Source organism: Xiphias gladius, chromosome 17 (genome assembly GCF_016859285.1).
Source record: "Xiphias gladius isolate SHS-SW01 ecotype Sanya breed wild chromosome 17, ASM1685928v1, whole genome shotgun sequence".
In the NCBI taxonomy this organism is placed as follows: domain Eukaryota; kingdom Metazoa; phylum Chordata; class Actinopteri; order Istiophoriformes; family Xiphiidae; genus Xiphias; species Xiphias gladius.
Window position 1 is genome coordinate 7,778,606 of NC_053416.1, and position 19,677 is coordinate 7,798,282.

Sequence of the window (19,677 nt, forward strand, 5' to 3'; positions counted from 1 at the left end):
TGACAGTCAAACAAAACAAAAACACATTTCACAAAACCTGTAGTTTCATTTGTGCCCAGTGCGAGGACCGCTACTCTCTACCGAATGATCTCTCAAACTGAGAGGCATCCAAGCATCACATTTGATAAAAACCCAGCCATCGTGGTGGCTCCCTGTTAATATATTATAACTATAAAGAGTGTGGTCCAGACCTGCTCTACATGAAAAGTGCCCCGAGATGACCCCTGTTATGATTTGGCACTATATAAATAAAACTGAGTTGAATTGAACTGAATTGAATATCCCAGAATATACCCTCTGACCTTCCTGGAATTTTTTCTTACTGTCTTGAGAATCTGTTGGCCAATTGCTCACTGCCTTCCTCTTGCCTTTTTCCTGTTGACCATGGCAAAGTGTCTGTAGTCTGTTCAGTTGGGGATGGTTATGTAAGACACGGGGGCACACAAGGCCAGAACAGTAAGGCCCAGAACAGACTTCAACTGCTGAGCCCACTTAGTGACTCGGAATGATGAAGACGAAGGGGGAACCATAAGTCTACATCTGGAGAACTTAACCAAAGCATGTGGCCAGGTCTGATGTTATATTCTCAGCTTTCAAATTACTGTTTTAAGTATTCAGTTTAAAAGCACATTTGTACAGAGTTGTACAAAAGTGGTAACAATATCCACGGAAAAATTGTGGGGAAAGTCATAAACGAGTTTGAAATGACGCACACAACTGTGTAAAGCTCATCTTTGAGTGATTTAGTGAAAGGTACTGTTCCTTAGTGTAAACACTAAACAAGGTGAGGAATAATATGCGCAAAAAACACTGGCTCTGATTTAACTGTGCTGACAAATTACTTTTAAATGAGTCATTAATGACAACTCTAGAGACTTTAGGTGATTAAGTACAAACATATCATTCCAAACATGTAAAACTAAGTGAAGGTATTAAATGTCGATTAAAAGGGTCATTTCATTGACATAACGAAGAAATGTTCTCACCTCCGCTGGTTTCTAGCCATGTAGACAAGTTCGATTAATCTACTAAGGTTATTAGGTTTCTGCAGCCAACCGAATACAGCTGATGTTAATGGTTTTTTGTTTTGTTTGTTTTGTTGCAGAGCTCAAACCACTGAAAAGAAATACACTTGAAATACTCAGCAGTGTCTGTGTCCAGAATCAACGACCCACCTGAGACAAAGTTCAGGTCCTCACTGTAGACAATTTTTCCCTGGAACCACTCCCCGCCCCTACGACCGTCGACATCAGGGTCTTGCGATTATCCAAAATAACAGTTATTAGTTTTTCAAATGTCATTTTTCAAACTACGGGCATGGATCAACACCATCAGAGGTAAGTGGGAAAATATGAAACCGGGTGAACTGACCCTTTTACAACTAAGTTTTTTCTTGGGTTATTAATCCATGTTGAAACATGATGTCCGATTTCAAAATGACAGTTAATTTAGTATGTTCATCCTTTAACATTTTGGGAAACTCATGTATTAGACCTGTGGCTGAGAGTTTGACGAGAAGGTTTATGCCACTCTCATATCAGTTTGTTAAATATAAGGTTAAGGCCAGCAGTTAGCTTAGCATAGCATAAAGACTGTAAATGAGGGAAACAGCTGGCCCGGCTCTCTCCAGGGGTAACAAATTTCACCTACCAGCCCCTCTAAAACTTGCAGATATTCATGTTGCTCATATCGTTGATTTAATCTGGAAAAAACTGTAGCTTATATATGGACTTTCAGTTTTTAGAAAAAAGTAACTTGATGGGAACCAGTAAAAAATACTTTTTAGATGTGAATTTGTACATGGTACTCATCTCCGCATTTCGAAACCTGTTTTCTTCCCCACAAGTGTCAGAGTTTTGCTTTAACATCTAATAACTTTTAATCAGTACAATGCAAAGTTATATCATCCCCGTTTGAGGTTTGGCATCAAACAGGCTCTGACCAAACACGGAAAATGACAGGCCATTTATGAGCTTTGCAAACAAGCATGTACATGCCAGAAATCAGACTCCATCCATGTCGCACTAGGTTTTGTTGCTGGTAGTGTGTCTACAGTCATGGCATTTTTGGCCAGGTGTGGTTATGTTACAGCGGAGTTAAAGTGCATAAGGAGGGTTCAAGGTTTATTTACTGTGCAAACAGAGCTTTCTCATCACTACCGTATGCTTTCACTGTTTGATGTATTGAGCGCTGCGCCACACACAAAGTAAACAGAATGCGACACACACACACACACACACACATACACAGAACACACTGTGACTCTTCTGTTTTTCCTTAATTGACCAGTTTACTGCTTTTATAGCTTTCTTCAAATTTTTTATTTTGTTTTTACTTGGTTTTTTTATTGCTTGGAACTGAAATTTTTCTATTCTCCTCCTATGCCCATGAATGTTTCTTTTCTTCCTTAATCAAAATGTGATGGCTGTTGTTAAACCTGTTATGAAACTAACGTGTAATAGTTCCACAAGCAAGTTAGCTGAAGTCCTCACACGGGCCATGCTAGCGTGATAGGCTCCGTGTCATGGACCTAAACACACACACACACACACACACACACACACACACACAGACACCAGCGGATTAAATTTCATGTCCGAGTCCCCCTCTCGAATACACACCTGAGAGGATTTATGTTTGGCAACAGTAAGAGAGAGAAGGAGGTGGAATGCTAATGGAGTGTCCCTAAGTTCAAATGAGAGTGCAAGAACTGAAAGACATGGATTGGAAGCTGAGGGATGTCTATTATCTCTGAGACACTAGGGACTTACCCCATCCAAGTGTATGTTTGTGTGAGTGTACGCATGTTATGGCGTGCGTTTCTCAAACTAAAGCTGTGTTTTATTACTTGAATGACAATCAATGGCATTATCAGCAGTATCGTAATCACCACTTATAAATCTTTTTTACATCCCCACAGGAGCAACACCGAGCACTGCAACCCAGGGTTTTTTTTGGCTACACTTTGCAGTGTTCAAAAGGTATTTTTTATTTTTATTATTTTTTTGCAACTTATAAACCGATATAAACCAGATGATAAATAACTAAGTGCCGAACTGGGAAGAGGTGGTGTGAGATGCTGAAAAGCCCTGGCTTCAGCTCATTGTGATCTTGTGAAGTTGCAATTCCTGTTCAAACACCAGAGATCTGGAGAAAATGAAATACAATATATCGGCACAGTCTGTGTTTGATAATAATTACTTCCTTGCCAAATTATCGTGCCGCACACAAGAAGAACTCATATGTCAACTGTGAATTTGTTGCTCCCAATTGTAATTCAGAGCCTATCAATCAGTCCTGCTGCTGGCTCAGCAAGAACTAACTATTCCACATTTTACAAGGACTTTTCCAGACCAACAGTGGTTTTTACTGAAACCTACAGTCATTGTGACACAAATCACCCATGCAGCGAAAACGCCCTTAAACAAGATAATAACTGTCCAGCATTGTTCTGTATCTGACCCTGATCTCTGTGAAGTTAACAACAAAAAACATACAATTTTCTCCTTAGAGAGGATTAGTGGAGCACCACAAAAACTAAGCTTATGCAGCTTACAGTGGCAAAGCATTCTGCTTTTCAATTTCAATTAGAAAAAGCTTTTCATGTTTATTTTTCTTGCTGCTCTTTGGTGCCTCGGGCGTTTGCATCCCTGCTGTCCATTTCTTCCCCTCTATGGCACTTGCCCTTCTGGATCCCACGGTACAACGTTACGCAAGACAAGGAAGCAACATAAACACCAGCCCCAGAGAGATTCTCTGACTGCTGAGTCCTCTTGATCCACAGGCTTATTAACACGAAACAGAAGGGAGGGAACCATGAGTCAGCCCTCTGTCTTCTTGTTCACATTGCCCTCAGCCTCATTTACATGTTCCCTGCTCATCAGTACCAAAACTGGGTCGGTTATCGGCTGTGATGTGACTGATTTGGTTTATTTGTCAGTGTGTCATAATAAAATTCAGTGTTTCCACTGTCAGCTACATTGAATGGTGCGTGCGTTAACAGCTCAGTCTTTAGTGCCACAGCTAACATTCCAAAATTATTCCAATGTCAGTGAAATTTAAAGGAAAAAAGGGGACACTGGTGTCGGATCAGTACTCTGTATTAGCAGATACCTAGACTTGAGCTTTCGGAATGAGTATTAGGAGAGAAGTAATTGGATCCTTTTCTGCCCTCCTTATCTCTTGATATTGACCTTTATTCCATCCGCAATGGACCAAGATTGTCCAACAGAACATCTCCTTTTGTGGAAAATGACAAGAAACTCAGAGGTTAGAGGCTACTGGGAAATGTAGCTTAGTGAATGCATCAAGGTTTGACAGATCGGCTAACGTGACCTCAGCTTACCTCAACATTGTGAAATGAGACCTCATTGTTAAATAAAGTAAAATTAGAAAAGAATTGGTAAAAATGATTTTAAATAATTGGTGCAATAACCTTTAAGAGGTATTTAATGATGTTTTGGCTTCATTTTTGTGAGCTTATTGTAGGGTTCAAATTGAAACTTTTATTTTGCCGGTTCACTTGAGAGTAAATGTGCAGCATCTCCCTCTGAGACACGATGGAGTAAAACAGATTGCTAGTGCCAGTATCAAACCATTAGAGCGCTTGGGCAGATGTATCAGTTAATTCCCAACTCTAAATAAGCTTTTGATGAATTAAGAATCAGCCTGGAGTTAAAGTTCTGTATAGAAATCTCTTGTACCATGCAGGACCAATTTTTGAGCGGACAGTTTTAGGCCAACGTTGTCTTTATTCTCATCACCTCAGGTGGATAGCAATGCTATCAGTGACACCCTGAGGTCATTCCACCTGTATGTGAACCTTACACTGTGGTCGAAGGTCAAGCTATATCCAGCTCATTTACAGTTACATTTTGTCGTAATCTAGGAGATTTCCGTGTCAGCTCTTTCCACTCTCCAATTTCTGTGTTTAATTCCCACAAGTGATTAAAGGTAATTCACCGATTACTACCATAAAATGCCTCAATTTCCAAATAACAGAGAACTCTTTCCATGCAGGGAAGCAGACAATCAGTGACTTTGCCCGTGTGTTTCACGTGTGTGTTTTCGCGTGTGACTGAATATGCCTGCGTGGGCAGGCCATGAGGCTGCCTTCAAGCATGCCTAAGTGTCATCCCATCATTTTAACACTTTTCTCTGAGGAAGTATTCATTATTCTAATGAAAGGAGTCGGAGGGTAACCTAGCACTAATGCCAAACAGATTTAAATTCCCCACCAGCAATTTGGCTTCCACCTCCGTCACCCGGGGAAGGGCACATCACAGCCAAGGCTATCAGAGGAAATGCTGGTAACGTGAAATGGAAAAATGATATCAAAGTATAAAACAAAACGAGATAGAGTATCGTTGTTTTATGGTCATTGTTGAGACTTTTCTGGGTCTGGTTTTGTCACTGCAGTTCAACTTTTGGTTGTGCCTTTACCCACATGAAGCCTCAAGGTGTTCATAGTGTGAGTTTGTCAGGCATCGACTAGTGGTTTTAGGGTTAACATTTACATAAGACAGCCAAAGCCAAAGGCATATAGACGGATTAATTGTAGGATTTTTCTGTTTATTTTAAAAAGAAAATCTAGCCGCAAATCCAGACTCGGATGACATTTGGCCTGCTTCTAATAGTTTAAAGCTATTTTTATAAGCTTGTCATTCTTGTTCACCAGATACAGTAATAATACTCTATATACCACAGTGACAGTAATTCAGTACAATGCTGTCTAAACCTCCTTTACATCCTCAGTCTGATCCCCCAACACAGACTAGTAAATCAGCAGGTAAGCAGTATTCTTGGAAAAGATATGAAAGCAACAGTCTCATGCCGAGGGGGTCAAAACAGTGATTTCACAGGGCTGAGAGTTCTGAGGTTTGAGTGGAAAGGAAAGCTCAGGCTTTCAGCAGCTGCAGGCAAATGTAGATCATTCTCACAGCAAGATCTGACCTACATGTCTCAGCCAGGAACCTTGAGGAAAGACTCAAACCGCGAGCTGTCTGGATGTTTTATAGACACTGAAGGTTCCTATCCAGTGTTATTATGGTGGTGCTCGCCTTATTTGACCTTCAAACCTTGATGCAGCTCACAAATGCTAAGTCAAAAAGCTTCCTTGTAACTGTTTCTAATAATGCAAATGCTCTTTTGTTATTGTACTGACATTTGTGTGAAATAAATCCAGTGAAATGTTTGTTCAAAAGCCAATGTGTTCAAAATTAAAGAGATCAGAAGAATAAGGTTGTTATAGGGTTGGGGTTTTGGTTGAGGGTTTTTTAGTGTTGAGTTAATTGACTTTTCATATCAGTCTTAATGAGCATGTTAATATTAATCCTAATGCATTATAATAAAAAAAACAAAAACATTTACAATTCAGCACGAATAGAAAATTCAAACAAGAAAGCAAATAAAAGAAAGCAGCCAGAATAAAAGAGGACTGGAGGAGTGTTGCAGGAAGACCAGGAGGAAAAACATTTAAATCCCACAGAAGGTTTTTGAATGATAGAATAATTTAATGCTACATAGCTACCACACTGACTTCAGCAGATGTTTTGTCTGTCTGCTTATATTTTTCCTGCACCATGTGTGATTTTGCAGGCCAAAAAAGATGGCGACTAAAGGGAGTTACAGTTTGCTATTCAACATGCTGAAACAGGACATTAAAAAGTTAATTTTACCGTGAGTCATTTACAGTAGAACTGTGTCAGCTTTTTCGGAAAAGGGCAGGTCACATTGGAGTTCATACAAATATGTACAATTTGTTTTTAACACATTTTTTATTCTCACAAAAGAGTTCCCATAGGATTTTTTTCTAGATGTTTGGGGGTTCCTCAAAAACAGTGTTCACTGTGCAACCGTCAGTAGCCGGAATTATGTCACATTTCAAGCAACTTCATCTGCTACAGATTCAGCTGGCATTTCCGTGAACTCCTCAACCTGCAGGCGACTAAATCAAAGGAATCTAAACATTTGCAAAATGTTAAAAAAAAAAAACTCTGCCTATGTCAGTTGTTCTAACTTTATGGAGCCATTTAGTCTATGTGTTTTGGCCAACTTCACAACATTTTTGCCAGTAGCTGGAATTGTGAAAAACAAAACCCAACAATCTGTGCCATGATATAGTGGTGCAGAAATATAAAGGCCAGGATATGCAATGTCTGCCAGGCGGCTGCTCAGCTAAACTGCTTTGTTTAATCAATTGTTTTTTTTAATTCTTAGTGTCGAAACGGAATATAACACTCGGCAGCTCATTCATCGACAGCTCTGAACCTAATGATTTCCCCCCAACTTAAATGTACTCGCCATGATCTGAGTTTTCTGGACACACATCATCACTATTTCAAGACTCTCTGTGAGGCCAATAGTCCCACACTCGTTGCCATTTGAGTTACATGATAGCACTTTCCATTTGCTGAATTCGAGGCAGGTGCTGTACAAGCATGTGTCCCAAATGTCCAGTTAATCCTCTCAGACAATTGTGGTGGGAAAGTGGGCAGAGCGCTAATGGAGTAAAGTTGTCACTGCATTGGAAAATACAGGACATGTGTTCACTCATTGGCTCGCTGTGTGTTTCCCCTGGCCAACATCTCATGCTGTGTTGTCCTGTCGGGCCATTTGGGTCTGAAATGATTCCTGGCTTTCTCTCCTCCACTCCCCTGCGCACACACACACACACACACACACACACACACACACACACACACACACACACACACACACACACACACACACACACACACACACACACACACACACACACACACACACACACACTCTATTTCCAGCTATCAGATTGGGTGAAATGCTACAGTGTGATGACACAAAGTCTAAGGTTTACCCAGAGACAGATACAGTCAGTTTTGGAGACATTTCAAATTAAAACCATTAAAGCCTTTTGCAATAATAAATAAAAGCTCTGACAAACAGTGCCCTGAGGGAAACAAAGAAAAAACCGAAAACTGGATAGAACTTTGTAACGAAAGCCAACTCAAACTTCAGCGTGACTCACTGATAACTTGCTGAGTGTGGTGTTCCCTGATGTGCATTTTGAAGGACAAAAGCTTTGCACGCCTGTTTAGCTGCGACCATCACAATTAAAGCTATACATTCCGCTAACCTTTAAGACCTATTCCAATTTTTTTTTCCGTAAGAGGGTTTAAAAGGTCAGTCTTCTGTGGCTGAATTATCACTGGTGCCAGTGAACAAGCACCTAGTTTGCCTACACTTGTATTTCCAGGTTTTATTGTACTTTTCTTTGTCAGTTGTATATAATTTATTTCATAAATCACTTCAGGATACATTTATTCAAGGGAAATTTTGACATGTCTTTGGTTGTATGGTGTACTCTACATTTGAATATGTCACAATAAAGCATTATATCATCTCTTTGTACTTTAAACCACATCCAGTTTTGATTCTTGGCACCAGATTAGAGTGAAAAGTTTAATAAAGTGAATTGCTTTACAATGTTTGCCAAAGTGAAATTGTTTGCGGTCCTCCTTCATCACCAAACTTAAACCCCGAGGAACTTCACTCTCATCTCCTTTGTTTGCTATGACTTCCGTCAGCCTTCCACAGAATGTACGTGAATGTCTCGTGGACTGGTGCTTGGCAGAACTAATCTTTCCCAGTAAAGCACTTGTGATGAGGTTATTTAAATCAAAAACATTGAAGCCTTCAGTAGAAAAGGTGCTGAAGAGCCATTGTTTTCGCTCTACTTTTAAAGACTCAGCACTTCTATTTATGTGATTTCTTGCTGGTGGCCTTATTTTTGTGTCCATGACACAAAGGAAAAATCAGCCTCTCTCCCTATTTCTTTAAAACATTATGATCACCAGAGCAGCTCATGCTGTTTTTTTCTACACCTGCTATTGCTTGTTTTCTTGTAAGTGTGTGTTTAGTACTTCGTAAGGAGTTGAAGAACCCTAATTTTTTGGTTTTTCTCACCAACTCAAACAATAACACAGGCTTGAAAAGGTATAGTTTACGAGACCAATTCCAGAGTGTCACGATGAAGCAGGCTGATCAGTACTCTTTGTGATGGGTAAACTGTAAAAAGCAGTGGAGCGGCCCTTTAATGTCTCATGTTTCTCCTTTTCATTCTGTCACCATTGGGAGACATTTACATAACCATGCCCCCCCCCCCCCCCCCCCCATGTTACACACTAAACTAAAAAAAAAAAAGGTTATATTAGTAAGAGGTCCTTAAGGTACTATGTCTTGTTCTAAACTTACTTTAGCTCCCTTTTTATCCGAACACTATCTGGGCTGCTATCACCAGCCTCACCCCTCGCAGCCAATTTTTCCTCGATTGTGCAATCTGTAGATTTGTGTGTGACATTTTTCAACATGCCAGCGGCCAAAGTGGTCTGCGAAGAACATGTCGGTCATGTTGCAACAATCTATTGTATATGAGTCAGATTCAGTTCCAGATAAAGACAGTGACTATTAGCTACAGCCCGTGCGCATTGTGTATGTACACAACACGTTGTGAGTTAAAACTGAGCCATGCTTCTTATGAAAAACATAAAAAGTAAAGGTAAAAGTTAGCTGACAGAAAATTTGCGTCCCCACTCCTGAAAAAGTATCTGTGTCTGCTCATTTCCAGCAAATTTCCCTGCGGGCAGTTCACTCTCTCTCTCTGCAGCAGTGGGTTCATTTTCAGACAAAGGAAGAGGAGCTGATGATTTAACACGGACCGATTTCAACTTGTTGATTTGATAGTGTGACTGAAGTGCAGTCAGCAGTAGCAGGATACGACTTTTCAGCCCTATGTTTCCTGTTCATTCTCTTTCTCTTTATATAATACAATGTGTTTGAATATCTATAGTATTTTTTATGTTTTTGTAAGAAATTAAAACCATCACAATGCTAAGTGGTGTGATAAGACAGTTGTGTATTACTTTTGATTGCAAAAAAAAAAAAAACACAAAGTAAAGCAAACAGGGCAAAGCAAACAGCTGCTCAGTCAGCCAGTAAAGACCTCATTACACAGTGAATCAATCAAGGCTGTTGTTTATGGCTCCACAGGGGAGATACATCCGAGACTAGCAACCACACCGTGCTAACTCATTAACATCAAACAGTGTTCGTTGGTTTGGACAGAACTATCCACTGTAAACTCTGTTCTCATCACAGCCCCTCACGCCCCCATCCCCTTCCCCTAATTGCCTCTGGTTATTCCTGCTGTTTCACTTTTGGTCTAACTCATCTGGCAGCTCTTGTGATGTTTATCTGGAAGTGAATCACCGCATTTTGGCGAAAAGCCGCTGGGCTCTGGTATACGAAGCTGCAACTAACCACAGGGAATGCCGCAGAGTTACCAAAGGTCACATAATTGAAATGTAGACACAGAGTCTGCTACCAAGCTGTTACAAGCAAGAGTGGCAACTGCCAGAGCTTCAGGTCTTAAATTCAAGTTTCCCTCTCTTTATAGTTTATAATTTTTTAAGTGTTGCTCAGAGTAACTCGATATGGTTGTTCTTACCATCCCCAAAAATTCAGAGGGGAAGCCCTAAGCTACTGCTTGTCCTCCAGCACCAGTATAGGTCCCTCGCTTTTGTAGATTTTTCCATCGTTTCTGTCAGTTCTGATAACATTTTAACAGCTGAGAGCTTGGAACACAGCAATGTTGCAACGGTATAGTCAATAATACAGGCTATAAACAAACCAACTGTTGAGACAGATTATTTTGGGGTTAATGCAAAGCTAGCTGATCTAAAACGTCAGTTATAATCCCTCAAAGTTGAACAAGGAACTGAAGGTATACCATTTGCCTTTGCCTTCACTGCCAAATAATTTTAGCTAACCAGGGTTTTTTTTTTTTTTTTTTAATTTATTGTCTGACTGCTCATATTTTAGCAATATTTTAGCATATTTTCAGCAATTAGTGAGCACAATCTTCTCATTATCGGTAGGGACCATGGCCAAAACAACAAAAATAATGAGACTTTCCTCTGAGGAAATACAACAGCATCCGCCATCTCAACAAATGCCCCAAAACCACAATGTTTACGTTCAAGTGGCAAGGCCCTCTAGTAGCCATGGGAATTCTGACTTTTGTCTGTCGGGAGAAAAAGGCGGAGAAGTGCTTTTGGACACTTTGGACACAGAAAGTGGCGATATGTACTACTCCATTTAAACTGCTTACACGTCTCCAGGATCTTTCATTACCTCGATTCTGGTCAAAACATGGAGGACTGAGTACACACGGGTCACAAGACAGATCCAGCTGTTATCTCAGTGGGACTAAAACCTGACCTTGACCTAGTTCAGTTTCCAAATATAGAGATTTTACCCTGAACAAAGCATGAGATGCCGAGAATTTTGGCATTCCTGTGAGCCTTTGGGGAAGTGTATGTCTGAACTCGAGCATATTACCAGAGCAATTTTCTTCCTCTCTCTCTCTCTCTCCATCTTTCCCTCTTCCTCTCAGCTCTGCCTCCCATCTGTGATGGATGAGGTAAGCTTGGACCTCACAGAGAGAAAGACTGCTGCTGCTAAAGAAACACATGAAGAACTGGGTTAATTTCTATGTGATTTTAGAAAATATTACAGGAGCAGAGGCCTTTGAACCTTAGATCAGTTGCATAATTGAAGACTGCCTTTAGAAAACCTACCTCTTTCTCCCTTCTGATTCGCCATATTGTACATAATTATAACTTACCAACACACTACTTTCTCTGGGTCCCCAAACAACTCTGCTTGAATACACAACTTGAAACATATTCCCATATCTGCCTTACTGAGCAAGTACTGAATGTAAAACCGAGTCAGACAATGGAGTAAAACAAATAGAAGAAATATACCCTGGATTTCAAGCAGATACATAAAGAGAGAGCCATTGTCTGACTACAGCTACTGGCCAAGTCTCTGTAAGTCTCCTCTCCCATGTGAAATCATGAGATTTTTCTTCAGTACTGTAATCCTATACACCACGACAGAATAGCTCATTATTTGGAACAATAACTGGGTCACAAGCTAATAGTGTGCTAAATCCAGATATGCAGCAATAATCCCCTTAGGGCCACGACTGGACCCTGTTAACTACTGAGCGGCGGCCCTCAGCACCACAAAGGTGTTAGTATTTCCGCCATTGATAAAGTAAAAATATACATCTCACGTTTTTTACTACATGGGTCCGCACTTTTGACCGGTTAATCTTTTCTCTGCGAAGTCTTCATCAGGATGTGAGATGATGATAAGTGAATTTGACAGCTGAGAGTTAATGCATGAAAGCTAGTATTAGCACTAGTGTGAGTGGGAATACAACCTGAAGATATTATTACTTTTAGAGACTTAAATAATGAGTCATTTTTAACCTGCGCTACTAATTTTGGCTCAGTCAAAGATATTAAATAATTCATTTAGTGGGGACCTTTTAGGGTGTCATTGAACTGTGTGAAGTATCTCCAAGCCTTGTGCGAGCACCATGTGTTCATTTGTTGAAATAAAAATAAACAGAAATTGCCTATTAAATATTAATTAGCATTATCAAAGTTTTACATTTAATATGCTTCTATGTTTCATTTCTACTTTTCCATCTCCTAAACTTAAAATGTTAATTTATGATAAGAGCAAATGTATAAAACATTCAGCAAATACAAAATGGAGGTATGAATGTAACACATCATAAAGTTTTAGCCCTTTATACTTTTGGCACCAGACACTTTGAAACGTGACAACCTCCAGAGAGCTATTTCATCTGACAATCCGCCTGTAAAAGTTTTGAATTTGGAAAATCACGAGATCCTTTCACTTGGGCCGAGGTTGTTGTGAACTCCCACACAGCTGCGGTCCACATCTCTTCGCTCAAGAGAATAAACAGACAGAGATGGAAAAGTCTTCTCTCCCACAGTTTCCAGGTCCCACGTCCATCAAGGTGATAAAGGCATGAAGAACAGACGGACTAAAGAGAGGAGGGAGGGAGAGTAAAATGAGATATGGGTGCAGTATAGTCATGATTATGCCAGCTACCTATCAACACTGTGTGAAGAATTTGTTTCTCCCATTTCCACTGGACATACGTGTTTATCAGTCCCACGCAGACACGCACCCTGCTATATTTCATAATCCGCTGGCTGTCTGCCATCTCCCATCTCCCTCTCTATCCACAGTGCACGCTTGTGTGTATCTCTCATAGGGCATCCCGGACTGGAAAAAAACATGACCAGAGTTCATGGCAAAGCAACGTAATGACCGCATCTGGATAAAGTCCCTCCCCGTATCCTGTAAACAAAACAACATGGTTCTAAAAGGCTTTTTATGGAGACTGATCTATCACACCTCAACACTTTTTGGATTTGAACATCTACAATAGCTTAGGCTAAAAAGCCTGCCTGTCAGGAATTTGGAAACTCATCTGATTGTTTTTCACTACTCATTACTAACATATGATATTATTAATAATTTAGCTATTTCTTTCTTTATTTTTAGTTACAGGCGTTATGGCTCATCAGAAGAAAATGTTGGCAAGTAGAGAAGTATAAAGGACCACTTCTCAACCCCTCTACTTACCAGTCCACTAATAATGACTGTAAGAGCAGCTATTAAATGGATAAACAGTCAGAGTAGGTTTCCAAATGAGTATTGGAATAATACATTAGAGTAATAGGAAAGTAAAAGTGAATGAAAGCCAGTTAACCAATGTCGTTTTCTTAACTGTTAGTTGTTAGTTCACCTTTAGTTGCTCATGAAACGGCAAGAACGATGATTTCAAGGCAATAGAATATTTGCAGCATTTAGTTTAAGGTTCCTTACTGTCAAGCTCACTTACAGCATCCACAGCAACAATACAAAAGAATTTGTTTGAAATAATGGACACAGGCAGTTAACGGCATATATTTGTTTGAAAAACATGGAAAATGGCCTTGAGTGATTACTGTACAAATCTGTACTCTAGACAATTCCTGTTCCCCTGAGGCCTTGACTCTGGATGAACTTGTGAAAACCAAGAGCTGTTTACATTGCAATCAAAAGGCTATTTATAATGGAGAGCAGGATTATTCAAAATCCTCAAATCCTGCACCTTTCGCCACACGGCTGCAACGCAGGGATTAAGTTCAGGGTTCATAGCATTCAACTGTCATTTATGAATTGTCAGGGGAGGAGCATCGCTGCGAAAATAGTTCCAACATATTGCCTTGATCTGAGCACAGCTCTCTGATACATACTGACGCTTTCATCAGTTTGTTCATTTGTCCAGGGCATCTTCAACACCAATAAGAAAAAGAAGTCAAAACGTGTTATCAGACGGGTCTTCGTGTCACGAAAAAAAGCATTTTTCTCTGTTGCTGATGAGGATGCACATTGCAGTTGAGGAATGACATTCTGTGAAATCAAAAGAGAGAGATATATTTCATAGGAAAAAGTTTCACAAAGAACCCAAAGTCATAATCATTATTGTCATCAGCATAATCAAATTGGACCCTTACTGGCATTACTGAATGCAGACACTATATTTCTCAGAAATACCGCAATGCATTTTGGTCTCACATATACTCTCATAACTTTTTCCATTATGGTTCTCTTAAATACAATGTCCAGATGTTCAATATTATATGCTTATTCATTCCAACGTTCCAACCAAGCACAGTCTTCATTGGTGAGAACATAATTAATGAATCACTGTGAGGATGTATGTCAGTTCAACACAACACCCTGAGTCCTTTGGTAATGGCCTGAATGGAAACCAGTCGCAGTAAAAGCTACGGAGATGGTGCTGACAATCTTAAACTTTTCATTTTATCGCTTCATTAAACACATAAAGAGTCAGTCACCCGTCAGTTTGACATTGGGAATTTTTTTTTTTTTTTTTTTTTTAATCACAGTCCAACAAGCAGCGGTGGAAGAAGTATTCCGACCTTTTACTTAAGTAGAAGTACTAATACCACACTATGAAAACATTCCACTGCAAGTAAAAGTCCTGCATTCAAAACCTTACTTTAGTAAAAGTGTGTAAGTATTATCTGCTAAATGTACTTAAAGTATCAATAGTAACGTTACTCATTCTGCAGTTGAATTGTCCTTTTCAGTGTTTTACGATTATATATGATATTTCAGAAATTAATATTACTGCAGCATTAATGTGTACGTTGAATTTTACTGCTCTAGATGGTTAAGGTTAAGATCATCTGAACTACTTTATATACTGTTGCGTAGTTTAATCTACAGTAATGCATCATAATCTATAAAATCATCATGTTTGTAGCTTCGCTGTCCTGTGGGAACCACATATCTCTAAAAAGTCAGTTTTTCATGAGCTAAGAAAAACAGCCCTTTTTTCAGCTTTGTGACAAGGTTTTTTCCTCCTAATCCCAGAGGGGTTTAAGATCATTTACTTAGCTTTAGCAGAAGTAGAAGTAGGAATGTTTTCCCAACCCATACTTAGTCCTTCAGTTTGTTAGAAAAATTCAAGTTTGGAGATACATGGCTTTCGCTGTACAGGAAGGGTATGAAAAATTGTAATCTGAAAAGTACCTAGTAACTTAAACTGTCAGACAAATGTAGTGGAGTTAAAAGTACAATATTTGTTCCTGAGATCTAGTGGAGTAGAAGTATAAAGTTTCTTAAAATGGAAATTCTCAATTAAAGTACAAGTACCCCAAATTTGTACTTAAGTACAGTACTTGAGTAAATGTACCTTGTTACATTCGACTACTGCCAACAAGTGGTGTTGCTAATGTCAAAACCAGCAACACCTCATTTCTGGTCAATTAGTCACTCCAAAGAGCTAACCCTTGGATTGAGTCAATGGAAAAACATTCATTGTTATAGCAATGTAAACCAATTTAATTCAATCAATACACCAGAAACAACGTGCTGGCAGTATCAGCAACACATGTGGAATCAAAGTAACTTTGACCGCATGAAATCCTGTCCTTTGTGTGGAGAAGAAGAAAGGCTTAAAAAAAAAAGCTCACATTCTGAAATGTGACTGACCCCAAACAAGCCCTGTCACGTGGACTTTTAGCTCTTGAAAGAAAGGATGTCTGTGTGTGTGTGTGTGTGTGTTTGTGTGTGTGTGTGTGTGTGTGTGCGTGTGTGTGTGTGTGTGAGTGTGACGTGTGTGTGCAGCAGGTGAGGACTGATCCTGACTGCGCCCCACCCAGAACCTTTCTGTCCACATAAAGGAACTACTTATGCTGCTGAGATGTTGAGGTTGAAAGAACACCTTTCAAGACAGAGAGCCAGAGGGAAAAACAAAACTGCTCACACACGCTTACACCAAGAATGGTTACAATACACGTATGTAACATTTCAGTGAAATCCACGTCCTTAAATTGCATCCTAAATGTTTTCATTGACAAGTTTCTCAACGCACTCAAAGAATTTTTTCATGGTTGATGCAGTCAAACTGAAGTCAGAAAACAACTGAACCGTTTTTGAGTAATTCATTCTTTGCTCTCTGGACATTTACTACACACCTTTATGGAAACATTTAGAGATTACGCCTCCAAAAACTGCTGTTGTATACTAATGTATACAACAGACATTTACAGTAGATGCCAACCCTTCTCACCTCCATATTGGCGATAGAAATTTTAAATTCTTACAGATCTACTGAATCTGGTTTTCCTTTATGCTGCTGCTGTTGGACTGCTCAACTTGGGCATTCAGCCTAATGAATCTCCTATCCTGCTCTTCCCCCTACTGTACATGTATGGGATTTCAGCCTACCAACATGTACACATTATACTGTTATACAATATAGTAAATAGTTTTAATCATTTGTTCTCATTTGCTCTAAAACGTGCCAAAACTTTAGAAGAATAATTTCCATATGACCTTGTGTGACAAACTCAAATGGAAACATTGGCCACTTTTTTTAATAACAAATCTATTCTTAGCCTACACACTAAACACATTGTAACAATAGCTACCAGTCACCGCTCACTCCTTGGTTTCCTGTTGCCTACACCCCTCCATTTTTTTTTAGCCACCTTTCATCCGACTCATCTTCCTTGAATTTGTTTGTACCTCGTTTATTTTTATGCATCGCCCTCCTTTGGATAGTTAACTTTAAAAGCAGTATGGCATGGGATCCCGCTAATACTGACAGCCTGTGTATCAACAGTACTGGCCAATAAATCTTGCGATGGTTGGTGTTTTTATCTTTACATGTTAGGTCTAATTAAGATGCAGAATATGAGCATTGGTTCCATTTAGTCATTTATCCTGTAATTGCTGCTAAAGTTTCACATCTGAACTGTTTAAGCAGCTGTTACAGTCCAACTGATTAGTCTTGCTTTTTTTAGTGGGCTACAATATCAATACTGCTGACTTGGTTACTTTGACTCAGGGTCAGCAGTCCAGTTAGCCTCTTATTATTTGTATGTTGATCTTTATTCATACTCTGGTAGCCCGGCTATAATCTCAATTAATTACTTGGCGGTCTGTTGGTCGTAAGTGAATCCAGGTGGTATGTCAAACACACTAAACAAAGGAGCTTCCAAACAGACCAAAGGAGAAACAACATTAAGACCACTGGAAGGTCCTTGCTTTCAAAAAGTATTGATTAAATCTTCTTCTGTGCCCACAGTATCAGAGGCAGAGGTGAGAGATCAACAGCAAAGTGGTTGTAATAAAAAACGAGATGCATGACATTATAAAAACACATTCAAATCGGTGTTGCTGTGCATCGCTCTTCCTCAGGCATGCTCTCTGATTTTCTACGTGATTTTGTTTGAGTGTACTTGTCAGAATATTTATGCTTTTTCGGAGGGAACTCCGGTTGCCTTTTTCCTAGATACATGTCAAACACAACCATATTACTCCTATGGCCCTGGGCAAAAAAATGAGCGGCTCTGTGCAGTGTCTACAGTTTTTCTCTGCTGGAATACTACCTGTCCCCACATTCGATGTGTAGTAATGATTTAAGACATTTATTTAGGAATAAGTACAGAGCTTAGTGATAAAGGCCTTGAAGCCATTATTGAGACACAGGCCCTGTTAAAGACAGGGCCTCAAGATTGTGTAATATAACAGGACTCACAGTTCTCATATCAGTTGTTATTGTGCACGTTACCAGCAAACTTTCAATTAAATTTGCATAAACAAGCTGACACACAGTAAACCTGAAGCTTTCAGGGGCTCACTCGGTAATCCAGCCTTGAGATCAAGAGCCCATTACTGCAACTCATTCTCCATAACTAACTACTGTCATGTTTGTTTTTTATTTTGCAAACTGAACATCAAATACTATCATCATTTATGCTAGCGCTGAATGATTAAGTTGTGTTTTTTTTTTAATGAAGGGCCAACTGCTTCAATTCAGAAGCAGTTATAAACTGTTGCTGAGCAAAATATCTGAGAATATCGCAGAAATGTGCAAATTCTCCTTGAGAATGAAGCCAACATACGGTTGTATGCAGATATCACAGCTTGCAAAGACTTTTTATTGTTGATGTAGGAATTTTCAACCACTCTTCCTGCAGACCACTTCAATTTTATAAGATATATTTAGGCTGTCTCGCGCATACACAGCATGTTTAAGATCTACCCACAGATTTTCACGGAGGGTCAGGCCCGGGGGACTGTGAGGGCTGTTCCAGAAGCTTCAACTTGTGTTTCTTGAAGTGGATTTTGACGTCTGCTTTGGCTCACTGCTCTGCAATAGAAGCCAGCTCCTTTTCACTTCCACTTTGACTGACTGCACCACATCTGCATCCAGAAATTGCTGATACATAGTGGAATCAATTTTTCCCACTAACCGTGCAATGTTTCCTATGCCACTGGCTGCCAAACGGCCTCAAAGCAGAATATTTCCAACCCCATGCTTAACATTTAGCGAAGGGGGGGGTTTACTAAGTACAGGCTTGGTAGGGTGCACAAACTTTTGCACCGCACATGCCACAATGACTGTTTTTGTTTTTGTTTTGTTTTTTTCTATTTTTAAAGTTGTTGAGATAAGAAGTGAAGGTGAAATTTTAATGTCTGTTTGCTGCAGGGGCTGTTGAGGGGGTGGCCACACTTTTGCATATGACCATATCTCACGATGACAAGTGTGAAGAAAGTTGTCCCCATTTACCAGAGACGCATCACGCATCCGCTGTAAAGTAGGCACTTACCGGTGCTCCGCCCACCGCCGCTCAAACCGGAAGTTTAGCTGTTGTTGTCACACTGGAAGAAGATGGCTGCTGTTCCGACTTTTTTTCAATGAAGACACTGATATTTCAATTTCATTTCGTTTTCTTGCATCGGAGCTGCGGTCGACCGCTATGCAATCTAGAAGGCAAGTCCATCCCGTTCGCCGAGATTGACGTCGCTCCACGGGTTTGTGTCTCGGGCGGTGGAACGTCGCTAGCGTCGCGGGTAACTCACAGCTTGCCCACTAGGAACGGGCTAGCATGCTAACGTTAGCTATGTCAGCCTCAACGGTCGGGCATCAGCGAGCTTGTTGCTATTCAGCCGCTCTCTTGACTGCGCTCTCAGTCGTCTGAGCCCCACCGGCCCCTAGCTACCCAGTTTCGTCGACTCCGACACAGGCTGTGGGGTGTATTCACTTTGCCGGAGCGTTTTAGAAATGCAAGCAGAGGATGAAACAGTCTCGCTCGCCAGTCCTCTTACCTGTTTGTGTGTGGAATCTGATTCGAGTGCCAGCCAGGCTGTTTGTCACCAGTACCTGACTTAACAAACTTGCCGGCCACACCGAGTGTCTGTATCTGTGTTTGATTTATC

At 40.1% G+C, this 19,677-nt stretch overlaps 1 long non-coding RNA gene across 1 annotated transcript; it reads right to left on the reverse strand.

Annotated features, from left to right (window-relative positions):
* Window positions 1-12,631: 12,631 nt before the first annotated feature.
* Window positions 12,632-19,677, reverse strand: LOC120802348. Its single transcript, XR_005709222.1, has 3 exons — window positions 19,567-19,677; window positions 13,026-13,152; window positions 12,632-12,907 (listed from the first exon to the last, which is right to left on the reverse strand). It is a non-coding gene; the product is annotated as an uncharacterized LOC120802348 (long non-coding RNA).